General features: G+C 38.0%; 1 protein-coding gene across 2 annotated transcripts in view; it reads left to right on the forward strand.

The window, feature by feature from the left end:
- The window catches only part of LOC133236451 (butyrophilin subfamily 1 member A1-like), a 51,960-nt gene that overhangs the window by 2,795 nt on the left and 30,704 nt on the right, over positions 1 to 18,461 (forward strand). The window contains exon 2 of one of the 2 annotated variants that reach the window (XM_061398479.1): positions 17,649 to 17,773. The exons of the other annotated variant lie outside the window; for it this stretch is intronic. The gene's annotated coding sequence lies outside the window, so the exon portion shown is untranslated. The remainder of the gene's footprint in view (positions 1 to 17,648; positions 17,774 to 18,461) is intronic. 2 annotated transcript variants of the gene reach the window in all.

Consider the following 18,461-nt stretch of genomic DNA (forward strand, 5'->3'; position numbering starts at 1 on the left):
TCCCTCTTCTCTTCTCCATGTAACCCTGTGAACCTCTCTGAGTGACCCTCACTGTAGAGAAACTTATCATCTTTAATGTAGATGTTTTATCAATGGTGCTGTATAGAAGGAGAAGTTTTGAAACTACTGTAAAAATAAGACCGATAATCGGAAGCAGGAGACTTAAGTCCAAACCCTGACTCCAGGGAACTCCTGACTCCAAGGAACATTCATTGACAGGAGCTCATCAAATGCCTCCATACTGACACTGAAACCAAGCACCACACAAGGGCCAATAAGTTCCAGGGCAAGACATATCAAGCAAATTCTCCAGCAACAAAGGAACACAGTCCTGAGCTTCAAGATACAGGCTGCCCAAAGTCACCCCAAAACTATAGACATCTCATAACTCATTACTGGACATTTCATTGCACTCCAGAGAGAAGAAATACAGCTCCACCCACCAGAACACCGACACAAGCTTCCCTAACCAGGAAACCTTGACAAGCCACCTGTACAAACCCACACACAGTGAGGAAACGCCATAATAAAGAGAACTCCACAAACTGCCAGAATACAGAAAGGACACCCCAAACTCAGCAATTTAAACAAGATGAAGAGACAGAGGAATACTTAGCAGATAAAGGAACAGGATAAATGCCCACCAAACCAAACAAAAGAGGAAGAGATAGGGAATCTACCTGATAAAGAATTCCGAATAATGATAGTGAAATTGATCCAAAATCTTGAAACTAAAATGGAATCACAGATAAATAGCCTGGAGACAAGGATTGAGAAGATGCAAGAAAGGTTTAACAAGGACCTAGAAGAAATAAAAAAGAGTCAATATATAATGAATAATGCAATAAGTGAAATTAAAAACACTCTGGAGGCAACAAATAGTAGAATAACAGAGGCAGAAGACAGGATTAGTGAATTAGAAGATAAAATGGTAGAAATAAATGAATCAGAGAGGATAAAAGAAAAACGAATTAAAAGAAATGAGGACAATCTCAGAGACCTCCAGGACAATATTAAACGCTACAACATTCGAATCATAGGGGTTCCAGAAGAAGAAGACAAAAAGAAAGACCATGAGAAAATACTTGAGGAGATAATAGTGGAAAACTTCCCTAAAATGGGGAAGGAAATAATCACCCAAGTCCAAGAAACCCAGAGAGTACCAAACAGGATAAACCCAAGAAGAAACACCCCAAGACACATATTAATCAAATTAACAAAGATCAAACACAAAGAACAAATATTAAAAGCAGCAAGGGAAAAACAACAAATAACACACAAGGGAATTCCCATAAGGATAACAGCTGATCTTTCAACAGAAACTCTTCAAGCCAGAAGGGAATGGCAAGACATACTTAAAATGATGAAAGAAAATAACCTACAGCCCAGATTATTGTACCCAGCAAGGATCTCATTCAAGTATGAAGGAGAAATCAAAAGCTTTACAGACAAGCAAAAGCTCAGAGAATTCTGCACCACCAAACCAGCTCTCCAACAAATACTAAAGGATATTCTCTAGACAGGAAACACAAAAACGGTGTAGAAACTCGAACCCAAAACAATAAAGTAAATGGCAACGGGAACATACTTATCAGTAATTACCTTAAACGTAAATGGGTTGAATGCCCCAACCAAAAGACAAAGACTGGCTGAATGGATACAAAAACAAGACCCCTACATATGTTGTCTACAAGAGACCCACCTCAAAACAGGGGACACATACAGACTGAAAGTGAAGGGCTGGAAAAAGGTTTTCCATGCAAATAGGGACCAAAAGAAAGCAGGAGTAGCAATACTCATATCAGATAAAATAGACTATAAAAGAAAGGCGGTGAAAAGAGACAAAGAAGGTCACTACATAATGATCAAAGGATCAATCCAAGAAGAAGATATAACAATTATAAACATATATGCACCCAACACGGGAGCACCACAGTACGTAAGACAAATGCTAACAAGTATGAAAGGAGAAATTAACAATAACACAATAATAGTGGGAGACTTTAATACCCCACTTACACCTATGGATAGATCATCTAAACAGAAAATTAACAAGGAAACACAAACTTTAAATGATACAATAGACCAGTTAGACCTAATTGATATCTATAGGTCATTTCATCCCAAAACAATGAATTTCACCTTTTTCTCAAGCGCACATGGAACCTTCTCCAGGATAGATCACATCCTGGGCCATAAAGCTAGCCTTGGTAAATTCAAAAAAATAGAAATCATTCCAAGCATTTTTTCTGACCACAATGCAGTAAGATTAGATCTCAATTACAGGAGAAAAACTATTAAAAATTCCAACATATGGAGGCTGAACAACACGCTGCTGAATAACCAACAAATCACAGAAGAAATCAAAAAAGAAATCAAAATTTGCATAGAAACGAATGAAAATGAAAACACAACAACCCAAAACCTGTGGGACACGGTAAAAGCAGTCCTAAGGGGAAAGTTCATAGCAATACAGGCACACCTCAAGAAACAAGAAACAAGTCAAATAAATAACCTAACTCTACACCTAAAGCAACTAGAAAAGGAAGAAATGAAGAACCCCAGGGTTAGTAGAAGGAAAGAAATCTTAAAAATTAGGGCAGAAATAAATGCAAAAGAAACAAAAGAGACCATAGCAAAAATCAACAAAGCCAAAAGCTGGTTCTTTGAAAGGATAAATAAAATTGACAAACCATTAGCCAGACTCATCAAGAAACAAAGGGAGAAAAATCAAATCAACAAAATTAGAAACGAACATGGAGAGATCACAACAGACAACACAGAAATACAAAGGATCATAAGAGACTACTATCAACAATTATATGCCAATAAAATGGACAACGTGGAAGAAATGGACAAATTCTTAGAAAAGTACAACTTTCCAAAACTGGACCAGGAAGAAATAGAAAATCTTAACAGACCCATCACAAGCATGGAAATTGAAACTGTAATCAAAAATCTTCCAGCAAACAAAAGCCCCGGTCCAGACGGCTTCACAGCTGAATTCTACCAAAAATTTAGAGAAGAGCTAACACCTATCCTGCTCAAACTCTTCCAGAAAATTGCAGAGGAAGGTAAACTTCCAAACTCATTCTATGAGGCCACCATCACCCTAATACCAAAACCTGACAAAGATCCCACAAAAAAAGAAAACTACAGGCCAATATCACTGATGAACATAGATGCAAAAATCCTTAACAAAATTCTAGCAATCAGAATCCAACAACACATTAAAAAGATCATACACCATGATCAAGTGGGCTTTATCCCAGGGATGCAAGGATTCTTCAATATCCGCAAATCAATCAATGTAATACACCACATTAACAAATTGAAAAATAAAAACCATATGATTATCTCAATAGATGCAGAGAAAGCCTTTGACAAAATTCAACATCCATTTATGATAAAAACTCTCCAGAGCAGGAATAGAAGGAACATACCTCAACATAATAAAAGCTATATATGACAAACCCACTGCAAACATTATCCTCAATGGTGAAAAATTGAAAGCATTTCCTCTAAAGTCAGGAACAAGACAAGGGTGCCCACTTTCACCATTACTATTCAACATAGTTTTGGAAGTTTTGGCCACAGCAATCAGAGCAGAAAAAGAAATAAAAGGAATCCAAATTGGAAAAGAAGAAGTAAAACTCTCACTATTTGCAGATGACATGATCCTCTACATAGAAAACCCTAAAGAGTCCACCAGAAAATTACTAGAAATAATCAATGACTACAGTAAAGTTGCAGGATATAAAATCAACACACAGAAATCCCTTGCATTCCTATACACTAATAATGAGAAAACAGAAAGAGAAATTAAGGAAACAATTCCATTCACCATTGCAACGGAAAGAATAAAATACTTAGGAATATATCTACCTAAAGAAACTAAAGACCTATATATAGAAAACTATAAAACATTGGTGAAAGAAATCAAAGAGGACACTAATAGATGGAGAAATATACCTTGTTCATGGATTGGAAGAATCAATATAGTGAAAATGAGTATACTACCCAAAGCAATTTATAGATTCAACGCAATTCCTATCAAGCTACCAACAGTATTCTTCACAGAGCTAGAACAAATAATTTCACAATTTGTATGGAAATACAAAAAACCTCGAATAGCCAAAGCGATCTTGAGAAAGAAGAATGGAACTGGAGGAATCAACTTACCTCACTTCAGGCTCTACTACAAAGCCACAGTTATCAAGACAGTATGGTACTGGCACAAAGACAGAAATATTGATCAATGGAATAAAATAGAAAGCCCAGAGATAAATCCACGCACATATGGACACCTTATCTTCGACAAAGGAGGCAAGAATATACAATGGATTAAAGACAATCTCTTTAACAAGTGGTGCTGGGAAATCTGGTCAACCACTTGTAAAAGAATGAAACTGGACCACTTTCTAACACCATACACAAAAATAAACTCAAAATGGATTAAAGATCTAAACGTAAGACCAGAAACTGTAAAACTCCTAGAGGAGAACATAGGCAAAACACTCTCCGACATACATCACAGCAGGATCCTCTATGACCCACCTCCCAGAATATTGGAAATAAAAGCAAAAATAAACAAATGGGACCTAATTAACCTTAAAAGCTTCTGCACATCAAAGGAAACTATTAGCAAGGTGAAAAGACAGCCTTCAGAATGGGAGAAAATAATAGCAAATGAAGCAACTGACAAACAACTAATCTCAAAAATATACAAGCAACTCCTACAGCTCAACTCCAGAAAAATAAACGACCCAATCAAAAAATGGGCCAAAGAACTAAATAGACATTTCTCCAAAAAAGACATACAGATGGCTAACAAACACATGAAAAGATGCTCAACATCACTCATTATCAGAGAAATGTAAATCAAAACCACTATGAGGTACCATTTCACACCAGTCAGAATGGCTGCGATCCAAAAGTCTACAAATAATAAATGCTGGAGAGGGTGTGGAGAAAAGGGAACCCTCTTACACTGTTGGTGGGAATGCAAACTAGTACAGCCACTATGGAGAACAGTGTGGAGATTCCTTAAAAAACTGGAAATAGAACTGCCTTATGATCCAGCAACCCCACTGCTGGGCATACACACTGAGGAAACCAGAAGGGAAAGAGACATGTGTACCCCAATGTTCATCGCAGCACTGTTTATAATAGCCAAGACATGGAAGCAACCTAGATGTCCATCAGCAGATGAATGGATAAGAAAGCTGTGGTACATATACACAATGGAGTATTACTCAGCCATTAAAAAGAATACATTTGAATCAGTTCTAATGAGGTGGATGAAACTGGAGCCTATTATACAGAGTGAAGTAAGCCAGAAGGAAAAACATAAATACAGTATACTAACGCATATATATGGAATTTAGAAAGATGGTAACAATAACCCGGTGTACGAGACAGCAAAAGAGACACTGATGTATAGAACAGTCTTATGGACTCTGTGGGAGAGGGAGAGGGTGGGAAGATGTGGGAGAATGGCAATGAAACATGTAAAATATCATGTAAGAAACGAGTTGCCAGTCCAGGTTTGATGCATGATGCTGGATGCTTGGGGCTGGTGCACTGGGACGGCCCAGACGGATGGTATGGGGAGGGAGGAGGGAGGAGGGTTCGGTATGGGGAACACATGTATACCTGTGGCGGATTCATTTTGGTATTTGGCAAAACTAATACAATTATGTAAAGTTTAAAAATAAAATAAAATTGGAAGAATAAAAAAAATGGTTAAAATGATACATTTTATGTGTATTATGTATATTTTTCCACAATAAAAAAATTTTGTTTTTTTATTTTGAGATAACATATGCATTTTGAGATAACATATGGCACCTGGCCATAAAGCAATTGATATGAATCTTGAAGAAAGGCAGGTTTCCAGGTAAGTAATATAGTTTCATTAACATAGATTAGGAGAATAATGTATGAGTAAAACAAACAGGTTTGTCAAGTCAGTTCTGAGTCTATGGTGGAACAAACTTGAAGATCAAGACATTTCAGTTCAGTTCAGTCGCTCAGTTGTGTCCGACTCTTTGTGACCCCATGAATTGCAGCACACCAGGCCTCCCTGGTGTGTGGACTCTTCCTCTCGCCAGACCTCAAAAGCTTGCCATGCTCTGGAATGTACCCTGTTTGACATACTATGTCCATTTCTCTTAACTTCAGCTCAGCCCCAACTTACCTGTCCTGCAGTTCCCTTCCCCAGAGTCATACTCTTGGCTAGATAGCTTAAAAAAAATTATGTATGAAGAAAATATTTCTCTTTTAGCAGAAGATATCTGACTTTCAGTATGGGCTTAACGCAAAGGAATGGTAGGGATTTCAGTGGCCACAGATGATGGGGGAATAGCTTACTCCCAGCAACTTCAGGAATCCCAAATCACACTCATAACCATTTGCCAAAGTGTGAAGTCTACTTGTATTTTCAGGGAATTCTACTGAAGAACCATATATCAATCACAGATATTTGTATTTTTAAAAATTATTTATTTACTTATGGCTCTTCTGGATCTTCACCGCTGAGTGCGGCTTTCTTTAGTTGCTGTGCACGTGCTCTCATTGCGGTGGCTTTTCTTGTTATGGAGCATGGGCTCTAGAGATCATGGGCTTCAGTAATTGCGGTGCCCTTGCCCAGCTGCCCTGTGGCATATGGAATCCTCCTGGATCTGGACTTGAACCCATGTGCCTGCACTGCCAGGCGGACTCCCAACCACTGAACCACCAAGGAAGTCCCAAATATTTCCATTCTATTTTTCTAGACTCCAGCTGGGTGAGAGGTATATCACAAAGGTAAATGGAAGCTTAAGTTTCAGTAGAGCTACAGAATTTTCTTAATCTTATATCTTTTTTTAAAATTTATTTTATTTTAAACTTCACAATATTGTATTAATTTGCCAAATATCGAAATGAATCTGCCACAGGTATACATGTGTTCCCCATCCTGTACCCTCCTCCCTCCTCCCTCCCCATACCCTCCCTTGGGTCGTCCCAGTGCACCAGCCCCAAGCATCCAGTATCGTGCATCGAACCTGGACTGGCGACTCGTTTCATACATGATAGTATACATGTTTCAATGCCATTCTCCCAAATCTTCCCACCATCTCCCTCTCCCACAGAGTCCATAAGACTGTTCTATACATCAGTGTCTCTTTTGCTGTCTCGTACACAGGGTTATTGTTACCATCTTTCTAAATTCCATATGTATGTGTTAGTATACTGTATTGGTGTTTTTCTTTCTGGCTTACTTCACTCTGTGTAATAGGCTCCAGTTTCATCCATCTCATTAGAACTGATTCAAATGAATTCTTTTTAATGGCTGAGTAATACTCCATTGTGTATATGTACCACAGCTTTCTTATCTATTCATCTGCTGATGGACATCTAGGTTGCTTCCATGTCCTGGCTATTATAAACAGTGCTGCGATGAACATTGGAGTACACGTGTCTCTTTCTGTTCTGGTTTCCTCAGTGTGTATGCCCAACAGTGGGATTGCTGGATCATAAGGCAGTTCTATTTCCAGTTTTTTAAGGAATCTCCATAGTGGCTGTACTAGTTTGCATTCCCATCAACAGTGTAAGAGGGTTCCCTTTTCTCCACACCCTCTCCAGCATTTATTGTTTGTAGACTTTTGGATCGCAGCCATTCTGACTGGCGTGAAATGGTACCTCATAGTGGTCTTGATTTGCATTTCTCTGATAATGAGTGATGTTGAGCATCTTTTCATGTGTTTGTTAGACATCTGTATGTCTTTTTTGGAGAAATGTCTATTTAGTTCTTTGGCCCATTTTTTTGATTGGGTCATTTATTTTTCTGGAATTGAGCTGTAGGAGTTGCTTGTATATTTTTGAGATTAGTTGTTCGTCGGTTGCTTCATTTGCTATTATTTTCTCCCATTCTGAAGGCTGTCTTTTCACCTTGATAATAGTTTTCTTTGTTGTGCAGAAGCTTTTAAGTTTAATTAGGTCCCATTTGTTTATTTTTGCTTTTATTTCCGATATTCTGGGAGGTGGGTCATAGAGGATCCTGCTGTGATGTATGTCGGAGAGTGTTTTGCCTATGTTCTCCTCTAGGAGTTTTATAGTTTCTGGTCTTACGTTTAGATCTTTAATGCATTTTGAGTTTATTTTTGTGTATGGTGTTAGAAAGTGTTCTAGTTTCATTCTTTTACAAGTGGTTGACCAGTTTTCCCAGCACCACTTGTTAAAGAGATTGTCTTTAATCCATTGTATATTCTTGCCTCCTTTGTCAAAGATAAGGTGTCCAAATGTGCGTGTATTTATTTCTGGGCTTTCTATTTTGTTCCATTGATCTATATTTCTGTCTTTGTGCCAGTACCATACTGTCCTGATGACTGTGGCTTTGTAGTAGAGCCTGAAGTCAGGTAGGTTGATTCCTCCAGTTCCATTCTTCTTTCTCAAGATTGCTTTGGCTATTCGAGGTTTTTTGTATTTCCATACAAATTGTGAAATTATTTGTTCTAGTTCTGTGAAGAATACCCTTGGTAGCTTGATAGGGATTGCATTGAATCTATAAATTGCTTTGGGTAGTATGCTCATTTTCACTATATTGATTCTTCCAATCCATGAACATGGTATATTTCTACATCTATTAGTGTCCTCTCTGATTTCTTTCACCAGTGTTTTATAGGTTTCTATGTATAGGTCTTTAGTTTCTTTAGGTAGATATATTCCTAAGTATTTTATTCTTTCCGTTGCAATGGTGAATGGAATTGTTTCCTTAATTTCTCTTTCTGTTTTCTCATTATTAGTGTATAGGAATGCAAGGGATTTCTGTGTGTTGATTTTGTATCCTGCAACTTTACTATAATCACTGATTAGTTCTAGTAATTTTCTGGTGGAGTCTTTAGGGTTTTCTATGTAGAGGATCATGTCATCTGCAAATAGTGAGAGTTTTATTTCTTCTTTTCCAATTTGGATTCCTTTTATTTCTTTTTCTGCTCTGATTGCTGTGGCCAAAACTTCCAAAACTATGTTGAATAGTAATGGTGAAAGTGAGCACCCTTGTCTTGTTCCCGACTTTAGAGGAAATGCTTTCAATTTTTCACCATTGAGGATAATGTTTGCAGTGGGTTTGTCATATATAGCTTTTATTATGTTGAGGTATGCTCCTTCTATTCCTGCTTCCTGGAGAGTTTTTATCATAAATGGATGTTGAATTTTGTCAAAGGCTTTCTCTGCATCTATTGAGATAATCATATGGTTTTTATTTTTCAATTTGTTAATGTGGTGTATTACATTGATTTATTTGTGGATATTGAAGAATCCTTGCATCCCTGGGATAAAGCCCACTTGGTCATGGTGTATGATCTTTTTAATGTGTTGTTGGATTCTGATTGCTAGAATTTTGTTAAGGATTTTTGCATCTATGTTCATCAGTGATATTGGCCTGTAGTTTTCTTTTTTTGTGGGATCTATGTCAGGTTTTGGAATTAGGGTGATGGTGGCCTCATAGAATGAGTTTGGAAGTTTACCTTCCTCTGCAATTTTCTGGAAGAGTTTGAGTAGGATAGGTGTCAGCTCTTCTTTAAATTTTTGGTAGAATTCAGCTGTGAAGCTGTCTGGACCTGGATCTCCACCTGTTTGCTGGAAGATTTTTGATTACAGTTTCAATTTCCATGCTTGTGATGGGTCTGTTAAGATTTTCTATTTCTTCCTGGTCCAGTTTTGGAAAGTTGTACTTTTCTAAGAATTTGTCCATTTCTTCCACGTTGTTCATTTTATTGCCATATAATTGCTGATAGTAGTGTCTTATGATCCTTTGTATTTCTGTGTTGTCTGTTGTGATCTCTCCATTTTCATTTCTAATTTTATGGATTTGATTTTTCTCCCTTTGTTTCTTGATGAGTCTGGCTAATGGTTTGTCAATTTTATTTATCCTTTCAAAGAACCAGCTTTTGGCTTTGTTGAATTTTGCTATGGTCTCTTTTGTTTCTTTTGCATTTATTTCTGCTCTAATTTTTAAGATTTCTTTCCTTCTACTAACCCTGGGGTTCTTCATTTCTTCCTTTTCTAGTTGCTTTAGGTGTAGAGTTAGATTATTTATTTGAGTTTTTTCTTGTTTCTTGAGGTATGCCTGTATTGCTATGAATGTTCCCCTTAGCACTGCTTTTACAGTGTCCCACAGGTTTTGGGTTGTTGTGTTTTCATTTTCATTCGTTTCTATGTATATTTTGATTTCTTCTGTGATTTGTTGGTTATTCAGCAGCGTGTTGTTCAGCCTCCATATGTTGGAATTTTTAATAGTTTTTCTTCTGTAATTGAGACCTAATCTTACTGCATTGTGGTCAGAAAAGATGCTTGAATGATTTCTATTTTTTTGAATTTACCGAGGCTAGATTTATGGCCCAGGATGTGATCTATCCTGGAGAAGGTTCCATGTGCACTTGAGAAAAAGATGAAATTCATTGTTTTGGGATGAAATGTCCTATAGATATCAGTTAGGTCTAACTGGTCTATTGTATCATTTAAAGTTTGTGTTTCCTTGTTAATTTTCTGTTTAGTTGATCTATCCATAGGTGTAAGTGGGGTATTAAAGTCTCCCACTATTATTGTGTTATTGTTAATTTCTCCTTTCATACTTGTTAGCATTTGTCTTACATATTGCCGTGTTCCCGTGTTGGGTGCATATATATTTATAATTGTTATACCTTCTTCTTGGATTGATCCTTTGATCATTATGTAGTGACCGCCTTTGTTTCTTTTCATGGCTTTTGTTTTAAAGTCTATTTTATCTGATATGAGTATTGCTACTCCTGCTTTATTTTGGTCCCTATTTGCATGGAAAATCTTTTTCCAGACCTTCACTTTCAGTCTGTATGTGTTCCCTGTTTTGAGGTGGGTCTCTTGTAGACAACATATGCAGGGGTCTTGTTTTTGTATCCATTCAGCCAGTCTTTGTCTTTTGGTTGGGGCATTCAACCCATTTACGTTTAAGGTAATTACTGATAAGTATGATCCCATTGCCATTTACTTTATTGTTTTGGGTTCGAATTTATACATCCTTTTTGTGTTTCCTGTCTAGAGAATATCCTTTAGTATTTGTTGGAGAGCTAGTTTGGTGGTACTGAATTCTCTCAGCTTTTGCTTTTCTGTAAAGCTTTTGATTTCTCCTTCGTATTTGAATGAGATCCTTGCTGGGTACAATAATCTGGGCTGTAGGTTATTTTCTTTCATCACTCTAAGTATGTCTTGCCATTCCCTCCTGGCTTGAAGAGTTTTTATTGAAAGATCAGCTGTTATCCTTATGGGAATTCCCTTGTGTGTTATTTGTTGTTTTTCCCTTGCTGCTTTTAATATTTGTTCTTTGTGTTTGGTCTTTGTTAATTTGATTAATATATGTCTTGGGGTGTTTCGCCTTGGGTTTATCCTATTTGGGACTCTCTGGGTTTCTTGGACTTGAGTGATTATTTCCTTCCCCATTTTAGGGAAGTTTTCAACTATTATCTCCTCAAATATTTTCTCATGGTCTTTCTTTTTGTCTTCTTCTTCTGGGACCCTATGATTCGAATGTTGTAGCATTTAATATTGTCTTGGAGGTCTCTGAGATTGTCCTCATTTCTTTTAATTCATTTTTCTTTTTTCCTCTCTGATTCATTTATTTCTACCATTTTATCTTCTAATTCACTAATCCTATCTTCTGCCTCTGTTATTCTACTATTTGTTGCCTCCAGAGTGTTTTTGATTTCATTTATTGCATTATTCATTATATATTGACTCTTTTTTATTTCTTCTAGGTCCTTGTTAAACCTTTCTTGCATCTTCTCAATCCTTGTCTCCAGGCTATTTATCTGTGATTCCATTTTGATTTCAAGATTTTGGATCAATTTCACTATCATTTTTCAGAATTCTTTATCAGGTAGATTCCTTATCTCTTCTTCTTTTGTTTGGTTTGGTGGGCATTTATCCTGTTCCTTTATCTGCTGGGTATTCCTCTGTCTCTTCATCTTGTTTAAATTGCTGAGTTTGGGGTGCCTTTCTGTATTCTGGCAGTTTGTGGAGTTCTCTTTATTTTGGCATTTCCTCACTGTGTGTTGGTTTGTACATGTGGCTTGTCAAGTTTTCTTGGTTAGGGAAGCTTGTGTGCGTATTCTGGTGGGTGGAGCTGGATTTCTTCTCTCTGGAGTGCAATGAAGTGTCCAGTAATGAGTTATGAGATGTCTATGGTTTTGGGGTGACTTTGGGCAACCTGTATCTTGGAGCTCAGGGCTGTGTTCCTGTGTTGCCAGAGAATTTGTTTGGTATGTCTTGCCCTGGAACTTGTTGGCCCTTGTGTGGTGCTTGGTTTCAGTGTAGGTATGGAGGCGTTTGATGAGCTCGTGTCAATTAATGGCCCCTGGAGTCAGGAGTTCCCTGGAGTCAGGGTTTGGACTTAAGCCTCCTGCTTCCAGTTATCGGTCTTATTTTTACAGTAGTTTCAAAACTTCTCCTTCTATACAGCACCATTGATAAAACATCTATGTTAAAGATGAAAAGTTTCTCTGCCATGAGGGCCACCCAGAGAGGTTCACAGTGTTACATGGAGAAGAGGGAGGAGGGAGTTAGAGGTGACCCAGATGAGATGAGGTGGAATCAATAGAGGAGAGAGTGGGGTAGCCAGTAATCACTTCCTTATGTGCACTCCACAACTGGACCACTCAGAGATGTTCACGGAGTTATACAGAGAAGAGAAGGAGGAAGGAGGCAGAGGTGGCCAGGAGGATAAAAGGGGGAAATGAAAAGGAGGGAGACAGATCCAGCCAGTAATCAGTTCCCTAAGTGTTTTCCACCATCTGGAACACACAGAAATTCACAGAGTTGGGTAGAGTAGAGAGGGGTTAGGGAGGAGACACAGGCGACCTGGTGGAGGAAAAGGAGAGTCCAAAGGGAGAGAGAGCAGTCAAGCCAGTAATCTTGCTCCCTAGTGAAAAATGGGTACTGTAGATTGGGATCTTAAAGGTACAAAATTGGTAACAAATACATAAAAGCAAAAATTAAAAATCTAGAGTAGAGTTTGGAATTTCAAAAATACTATGTTAAAGAAAAGAAGAAGGAAAAGAAAGAGAGAAAACAAAAACAAAAACAAAGTCGCAAAAATTATAAAGAAAATATAGGTATAAAATTGATAATAAATACCAAAAAGCAAAAGTTAAAAATCTAGAGTAGAGTTTGGAATTTCAAAAATACAATTGTAAAAAAAAAAAAAGAAGAAGAAAAAGAAAGAGAGAAAAAGAAAAACAAAAACAAACAAAGTTGCAAAAATTATAAAGAAAATATAGGTACAAAATTGATAACAAATACCAAAAAGCATAAATTAAAAATCTAGAGTTGAGATGGAATTTCAGGTATACAATGTTATATAAAAGAAGAAGAGAAAGAAAGAGAGGGGGAAAAAAGTCACAAAAATTATAAAAAAAAAATATAGGTACAAAATTGATAACAAATACCAAAAAGCTAAAATTAAAAATCTAGAGTAGAATTTGGAATTTCAGAAATACAATGTTAAAGAAAAGAAGAAAAAAAAACAAGGTCAAAAAATTATAAAAAATATATATATGAAGTTTGCTTTAAAAAAAATAGGGTCTTTTTTTTTTTTTTGCAAAGTAATAGTAGGTTATAAAAGTGAAAATTAAAGGAATAATAGAGGACTTAAAATTTTTTAAAAAATTAAAAAGAAAGAAAGAATGATGGTAAAAATAGTAAAAATATATCTAGGACTTTCTCTGGATTTGTTGTCGGTATTGTGGGTTCAGTTCATTTTTGGCTAGTTCCTTGGTCCGACTTATATTTCTCAAGATCTATAGGCTCCTTCCTATGTAGACGGTACTAACCACAGGGTTTTAATCTATTGCCTGTAGCTTCCAAGGCGGTTCCCTCTGTTATAGCTTCTTCTGTTTGCTGATCTCTTCAGTGTGTGGTTTCCGCCCTGATACAAAGGCGAGGGTGGAGGACACTTTTTTTTTTTTTTTTTTAGGCTCATTTGTTCAGTCACGCTGTGGGGAGGGAGGGACGCTGCAAGCAAATAACACTGGCATGTGCTCGCAGTGCCTCAGCCACACTGGGTCTGCCCCCGCTTACTGTGCATGTAACCTCCCTGCTCCCACTGCTCAGGCTCTAGTTTGCTCCACCGGGAACCATCCGTGGCTGGCCCTGGGCTGCTTGCACCTCCCAGGTCCAAGCCGCTCAGGTTCAGGCATTCGGGTAGTCCTCAGAGGTGCAGACTCAGTTGGGCCAGCGTTTTGTGCCCTTCCCAGGTCCGAGCAGCTCAGGTGATGAGGTGTTTGGCGAGCGCGATTGCTGCGACTTATTGCCTCTCCACCGCTCAGTTATCTAGGTGTACAACCAGCGCACCTTCTCAGGCGGATGTTGACCATCCAGACTCCCAAGAAGTCTTAGTTAGCAAAGAAGCCTGCTTGCAATTTTATAGATAATGTCTCTCTGGGGCTGCGATTGCCCCCTTTTGGCTCTGGCTGCCTGTCACCGGAAGGGGATGGTCTGCAGCCGGCTATCTCTGTTCAGTACTTGTTCTGTGTGCAGGCCTGGTGGTGTCTTAGGTTAGGGCTGGCTTTTCGCGTGGTAGATATCCCACAGTCTGGTTTGCTAGCCCAAATTAGTTCACTCAGATAGCGCTCGGGGTATTCAGGCCAGATCCTTACTCTAAGCGATGCAGCCCCCGCCGCACCTCCCTGCCCAGCCCCGACTTGCTAGTGGCGTGTGCAGGCATCTGCGCTGCTTCTCTGCGGGGGAGTTATCGTAGGGCTGCGGGTTTTAATTGTTTATTTATTTTTCCTCCCTGTTATGTTGCCCTCTGTGCTTTCAAGGCTCTGCACAGATTCGGCAGTGAGAAGGTTTCCTGGTGTTTGGAAACTTCTCTCTTTTTATGACTCCCTTCCCGGGATGGAACTCCGTCCCTCCCTCTTTTGTCTCTTTTTTTGTCTTTTATATTTTTTCCCACCTCCTTTCGAAGACTTGGGTTGCTTTTCTGGGTGCCTGATGTCCTCTGCCGGCCTTCAGAAGCTGTTTTGTGGAATTTACTCAGCGTTTAAATGTTCTTTTGATGAATTTGTGCAGGAGAAAGTGTTCTCCCTGTCCTACTCCTCCGCCATCTTAGCTCCTCCCCTCCTGTATTTTTTATTCTTGAGAATTCTACTTGTCTCCTTTTTGTACTTTGTATTCTTTTTCTCATAATCTTTTATGTTTTTAAAATTAATGAATATATTTATAATACAAAAATACAGTCTTTAAACCATGTCTTAATTCCTGATCTCTGCCAATCTAGGTCTTTTTATTTTGAATATTTCTCTCCTAGTTATGTATTGTATTTTTATCCTCCATCTACCTAGTAATTTTCTGTAGGATGTGGATATTTTAAACATTAGATCATTGACTGCTGGAGCCTGTGTTTTGTTTTATTGAGTATTGAATTTGTCTAGCACAGAGTTAGGTTACTAAAGGATTGGCTTGATTCTTTTAAGATTAGTTTTACACTTGTCAAAGCAAGATTAGAGTAGCCCTTAATAAATGATCTATTTTGTCTTACCACTAGATTTGCCCATATTTGGTGTTTTCTCAGTGCACATATTCAATGAAAACTCTTCACTCCAGCTGTTCTAAATTTGAATGTCTCCAATCCTATAGAAGTCCTATAAATATTATAGATCCTTTGCTATTATTTACCTCACTTCTTTAGTTTCATGCATACTTACATTGCTTAAACTCAGCAATGGAATCAAGGAAGAAATCTAAGCATACTTGGAATTATTTGGAATTTCTAGGGTATTTGGAATTATTTCTTTAAAAAGCTTACTTCTCACAATATTCAGTCATAGAAATTCCAGCTAGAATTTGTATAACTGAATTCCAGAGCAACTCATATTTTACTCACAGAAATTTATCTTATTGACTTCACCTGAAGAATGCCACAAGATTCTCTTTATCTCGCTCCTTTTTATTTATTTATTTATTTTCCTTTTTAAAAAAATTTTATTTTATTTTTAAACTTTACAATATTGTATTGGTTCTGCCATATATCAAAATGAATCCGCCACAGGCATACATGTGTTCCCCATCCTGAACTCTCCTCCCTCCTCCCTCCAATGGAGTCCAAACAGTGCCTCAAGGCAGAATACCAGGATCATCATCAGTTCAGTTCAGTTCAGTCGCTCAGTCCTGTCTGACTCTTTGCGACCTCATGACTTTCAGCATGACAGGCCTCCCTGTCAATCACCAACTCCCGGAGTTCATCCAAACTCATGACATCGAGTTGGTGATGCCATCCAGCCATCTCATCTGCTGTCGTCCCCTTGTCTTCCTGTCCCCAATCCCTCCCAGCATCAGGGTCTTTCCCAATGAGTCAACTCTTCACATGAGGTGGCCAAAGTATTGGAGTTTCAGCTTCCGCATCAGTCCTTCCAATGAACACCCAGGACTGATCTCCTTTAGGATGGACTGGTTGGATCTCCTTGCAGTCCAAGGGACTCTCAAGAGTCTTCTCCAACACCACAGTTCAAAACCATCAATTCTTCAGCACTCAGCTTTCTTCACAGTCCAACTCTCACATCCATACATGACCACTGGAAAAACCATAGCCTTGACTAGACAGACCTTTGTTGGCAAAGAAATGTCTCTGCTTTTCAATATACTATCTAGGTTGGTCATAACTTTCCTTCCAAGGAGTAAGAGTCTTTTAATTTCATGGCTGCAATCACCATCTGCAGTGATTTTGGAGCCCCCCAAAATAAAGTCTGACACTGTTTCCACTGTTTCCCATCTATTTCCCATGAAGTGATGGAACCAGATGCCATGATCTTAGTCTTCTGAATGTTGAGCTTTAAGCCAACTTTTCCACTCTCCTCTTTCACTTTCATCAAGAGGCTTTTTAGTTCCTCTTCACTTTCTGCCATAAGGGTGGTGTCATCTGCATATCAGAGGTTATTGATATTTTTCCTGGCAATCTTGATTCCAGCTTGTGCTTCTTCCAGCCCAGCGTTTCTCATAATGTACTCTGCATAGAAGTTAAATAAGCAGGGTGACAGTATACAGCCTCGACATACCCCCTTTCCTATTTGGAACCAGTCTGTTGTTCCATGTCCAGTTCTAACTGTTGCTTCCTGACCTGCATACAGGTTTCTCAAGAGGCAGGTCAGGTGGTCTGGTATTCCCATCTCTTTCAGAATTTTCCACAGTTTATTGTGATCCACACAGTCAAAGGCTTTGGCATAGTCAATAAAGCAGAAATAGATGTTTTTTTCTGGAACTTTCTTGCTTTTTCCATGATCCACTGGATATTGGCAATTTAATCTCTCATTCCTCTGCCTTTTCTAAAACCAGCTTGAACATCTGATGGATCATCATAGGATTCAAGTTATTTGTCTGCCTTTGCTTAGGCATCACAAGATTTCTTATACAATGTTTGAAAATAAAAATTTCCATTTATTTAAATAATTTGAAAAGTATTTCTGAAGAGAGTCACAGAGAGCTTACTATAAATATTTAATTTCCTTTTCTTCTAAAGCAATATTATAGTTAGGAATGCATTGTACCTTTTAAGTGATTATACAAAGATAAAAAGAAATGAATGACATGGTCTTTGAAAAAAATGTTATATATCAAACTGAATATCTTTTTTTTTTTAGAAACTCTAATAAAGCCACATTACAGTCTGTGAAAGAAAAGTAACACATAAATTCAGAGAAAAGAGAGAGAATAGAAAGGCAGAGAAAATAAAAAAGAAGAAAAAGAAAACATAGAAGTCTGTTAGGTAATGGTGGTCTCCATAGAGAAGCATGAACAACCAGGAGAGAAGAAAGACAAGAAAGGAATAATAATGAGAAGATGAGGAAGAGGAGGAAGAGAGGAAAAGCAAAAGAGGAAGAAGAATCAGAGAAAACAATGCTGTCTCTAAGACTGAGACTATGATTTGTTGAAAACTCTTACTTGTGTTAAAATTCACGTTAACAGAAAAAGCGAAAGTAGGAGCTGCAGAAATGCCACGCCTATGAGCTCAGTTGCTCAGTGGTGTTTGAATCTTTGGGACTTATGGAGTGTAGCCTAACAGGCTCCTTTGTCCATGGGATTACCTGCGAGAATACTGAGTGGATTGCCATTTTATTTTCAAAGAGATCTTCCCAACCCTGGGATTTAACCCCTGTTTCCTACAGCTCTTGCATTGCAAGCAAATTCTTTTTTGTTTTTTTGTTTTAATTAATTATTTTATTTTAATTGGAGGCTAGTTACTTTACAATATTTTATTGGTTTTGCCATACATTGACATGAATCAGCCATGGGTGCACATGTGTCCCCCATCCTGAACACTCCCTCCCACATCCCTCCACATCCCATCCCTCAGGGTCATCCAGTGCACCAGCCCTGAGCACTCTGTCTCATGCATTGAACCTGGACTGGCAACCTATTTCACATACGATAATATACATGTTTCAACGTTATTC

The sequence above is a fragment of the Bos javanicus genome, chromosome 23 (assembly GCF_032452875.1).
Source record: "Bos javanicus breed banteng chromosome 23, ARS-OSU_banteng_1.0, whole genome shotgun sequence".
NCBI lineage: Eukaryota > Metazoa > Chordata > Mammalia > Artiodactyla > Bovidae > Bos > Bos javanicus.